This window comes from Sparus aurata, chromosome 7 (genome assembly GCF_900880675.1).
Source record: "Sparus aurata chromosome 7, fSpaAur1.1, whole genome shotgun sequence".
NCBI classification, from domain to species: Eukaryota; Metazoa; Chordata; class Actinopteri; order Spariformes; family Sparidae; genus Sparus; species Sparus aurata.
Window position 1 is genome coordinate 35,836,824 of NC_044193.1, and position 4,512 is coordinate 35,841,335.

Sequence of the window (4,512 nt, forward strand, 5' to 3'; positions counted from 1 at the left end):
TGGCACGGGACTTGCAACATGTCACCGATGCACCGACGACGTGTCCCGAAATACCACTCTGATCCTAGACCCTACACCTACAGAACCGTCACCCCACCACTACTTCGATCAAAATGTCTGCCAAGACATGATCACTGCCTATGTGGATAGATGCTCCTTTCACCATGAACTTAAAGTTCGAGCAGGTGTAGGCTTAGTGTGGATCGACAACACACCAACTGATCCTCAAAGGTTCAATCTTGGTTCTCAATCTTCTCAATAAGCCGAAATCGCAGGTGTGTTGATCACGGTGCAAACAGCCGTGCTGCACAAAGTGCAAACACTTGTCATCTGTACTGACTCAAACTACGTACGATTGAGTTTCTCTTGCCATCTACCTTTATGGAAACAAAATGGTTTTATGACCACCAACAGAAAACCAGTTAAACGCAAAGAACTGTTCATGGCTTGCGACCACCTGGTAGACACGCAAAACATGCAGATCTACTGGAAAAAGGTTAGGGGACACTCTCGTTCCCCTGGACAGGACAAAGAACTTAATGATCTGGCAGACACGTTAGCCAAACAAGGTGCCCTTGAAGGAACCCTTTGGCAATTCGACCCTGAAACTGTTCCCCACCCACCCACCCCCATGATTAACGTTGTCACTCGGTCTCAGGCAAAAGCCGCTCTTGCAGATAACGTACTGACGCAACCAACAGTCCGTGAAACCACCCTCGACCCGAAACCAATCCCCGCCCCTGCAATGCCAACAACGGCTATCTCCGTTGCTCCCAGTTTCACCGACTCTGACCTGCAAACGCTTCAAGCTCTTGATCCGGCTATCCGCCTCATCGTACTTTCATTGTCTGATCCTTCGACCAACGTTATCTCATCTGATGACCCTGTCTCAATTCCAGGTTTACGTCACCTATACAATGCACGTCCTTCTCTACGCGTCGTCAAGGGCCTTCTTGTACATGTCTCTGAAACACTCACTTCACCTGCGTTCGTGGTGCCTCAGAGCCACAGGGGGGTAATGTTGATGCATGCCCATGACTCTCCGTGCGCAGGACATAAAGGTGTCAAAGCAACATACCAGGCACTCCAACAAGTCGCCTATTGGCCACACATGCAAAAAGATGTAGCAGACTACATCAAAGGTTGCCTGGGTTGCTGCCAGTTCCAACCGTCAAACCCGCTCCACCGAGCTCCCTTACAACGAAGAGGCATCTCCTTCCCCTGGTCAAATCTCCAAATTGACTGGGTAGGACCTCTAGCCAAATCAACCAGAGGTAATAAGTACTTCCTAACAGGTCCTTACGTGATCACCGAAAAACTCTCACCCGTTGTGTACCAAATCAAGGTTAGCAAAGGCAAGAAAGATACGACGCTTAAATGGGTCCACCGTAACCAGATTAAGCCACACAAAACCCCCATGGGAATTGACGGGGACTCCAATGTCTCTGTTAAGTCATAAACTAAAGATAAAACCCTGTAAAGGCACCTAAGGTGCCAAATCGTGAGTAGGTAGGAAAAACAAAACAAAAAGGAAAAAGAAAAACAAGTTTCAGTAAAATTCACTGCTGTATCATTTCCAAAAAGCTACTCTAAAAATTTAGACTCCACAAATTAAACTAGGGACTCAACCTGCTCAATTTAATACAGTTGTTCAAATTATTCAAGTAATTTGGTTCAAAGTGGGGGTTGATCTAACGCAATAAACTCCCTGATCTAAAGTGTACTGTAATTGGATGGTGTCCCTAATCATGTACGTTCTCCTCATCAGGATGATGCTGCTGCTTTCCCTTCTGACCCTCGGTTCGGTAATAACCGCGGCGCTTCCAGAGATAGTCGAGCCAGGACCAAACTCAGGAATCGTTCTCAGGGAACAGGCCAGACTGTTAATTACCAACTGCCGTCTGCACACACAGAAAGTGTTTGTGAGATTGAATCCCCGGACACGTACCAACCACATCGGCACTGACCGGTTGGGCCGGCCTAAAGTGGAACAGGGAGGTAGTGGAGCACGCCGAGGCAGACATAGCTCACATGCTGCAGCAATTGCAGAAATTCACTGTCACACAGTCAGAGCTAAGTGGATTCAAACGCAGGCCTAAACGCTCCATCGCAGGGCTCCTGAATGCCGCGTCTGTCATCAGAACCATTTTTAACCTAGGATTCTCTACAGTCAATGCAATTAGCCTATCTACCGTGAGGCTTCATATCAGCGAGATACAAACCGAAATACCGGAGATCAGGAAGCAAATTAACCATCAACAAAAAGAGCTAGAGACGATAGGACAGTCAGTTAAGGGCACCATTCTGGTGGTTAATTCCCACAGCGAAGCCCTTAACAAGACACTGCGCGCCGTAAACTCTCTCCTTTCGGTAGTAACGGTAGACTATGCCCACACACAACTGGTCAGCATGTTGATGAATGATATGTTGCGTGACATTGGATCTTCAGTTGACAGTTTGGCCATGGGTAAAATCCCTCCATACCTCATCCCATTGTCTTTAGTGCAGGACGTTCTGTCCACCGCCACCAGAGACGTGGTCACACCCGTTCAAGCCCACCTAGCTTATACGCTGGGTAGTGCGGTCCCCATATTCGTAGACCTAGAAGAAAGGGAAATAGGTTTTATCATAAACCTACCAATAATCGCCACAGAGAACATTTACCGACTCAAAGACGTAATAAATGTTGGGTTCTGGCAAGGTGACGTCCACGTTAAAGTGCAGACTCCCGTCGCTTGTCGCCTACCACGACAACAATCCTGATCTATATTTGGCACCAAACATACAAATGTGCACCCTCACCAAAGATATCCACTATTTGTGTCCTAGTAAGCCTTTTATACGGGACAACACGGACGGAATTTGCGGGTTGAAAGCCATGCAAGAGGGTTCCCGTTGCCCTACTCAAGTCACACCCCGGTCACAAGTCAGTCAGACTCAGGCTGAGATTGTGGGAGGCCGCTGGTTGGTAAACACCCCTGCAAAAACCGCTACTTTGACATACGATCAACATGACACCGCCACTCGCATAAGTCTGCCTGACACAACTCTTTGGATTAGCGTACCAGAGGGCGCTATCCTACATATTGAAAATGTAGCTCTCTACTATTTGGACCCAAATCAGTGTGAAAGCGAAATCGAAGTGTCTGAGTTTTTCAGCAAACACACCCTTGAGTTAAACCCAAACACACTCACGCAGATACAGTACGAGGGTACTCAGACCATCGACTTAACACCGGTCGAGGACGTGCTTAAGGAAATAGCCACTCGGGACAACAATCCCACTCAACCTATTCACTACGCCTGGTCAACACCCGACACTGTCCTAGCGTTCGTCGTAGCATTAGGATACCTATTGACCTTCGGCCTTGCGTTTTTCTATCTTAAACGCACCAAAGCTTTGCAGTGCAAACTCAATAAATGCACGAAAGGCTTGAGTAGAATAGCTAGACTCGGAAGAGCAGCTCCAAACTACCCAGGTACTGGACTCGATTTGCCTGACGACGTCAGTGAGAGCAGCGGACGCTACTCAGAGCTGTCTCCCGCAGTCACAGAGGTTGTCACTGACTCTGCCGTGTTCTAACTTCGAACCCGCGATCGAGAAAAAGATTAGTACCTCCTAATGAAAGGAGCTAAGATTTTACATACTATTCCACTTCACTGTACATAGTTTTGAAAAGATTTCAAAAGATTAGCCCTAGGCACAGGTTAGAAACAAACACCAACTCTGATCATTGCAGTGTGCCACCCAGAGACCTCGACAATGGACGGTCCAACTTCAACGATCCAAGTTCCTGATTGCCGCAGTCATTGGATCGAAGTGGGGGAATATGTAGGAACCAGCCATCGTCCTCTGTTTCTCTCACCACAGGAGGTGTGAGTGGCATGTCAGTGTCCATCTCACCTCTCACCTACTCCCTGCCATATTGTGGTGCCCTGTAAACGAGTGTAAATTAATCGCCAGTGATTAATTATCAAATATTTATCAAAGTAGTGTCTCCTACACTACCATCACTGTGATCTCCAAAAGCTGGATTTTCTCCTTTGGCCCATGGCTATTCCTGACTAAACCCTATTTTTGCTGCATTATAAAATGTTTGAAAAAAAAATCCTCATGCACACAGATACACAAAAATATTGAAATCAAATCATATTAAATCAATTTTAATTACACTACTCACAATAAGTTAGGGATATTGTGAGAGACTCAGTGGATTTCATACATATGGAGCTCACTTCAGAGAGTTTTGGGATAGGGAGGCAATTGTATTGGGGTGATAGACACACCTCATTTTGTGTTTTCCACCTAATGGTCTCACTGTGTACAGTGTGCCTTATATATTGGGGCCAATACCAAAAAACTAAAAGACAACCCTTTTCAATGTGGCATCAATTTCAACATTCTGTGGGTATAAAAAGCTGGTATTGTCAGTAAGTCATTCCAAGTTCATCATTCAAACAGCCATGATCACACGCCGTCACTTAACGGACGAGCCACCTGGCCATAGTGCC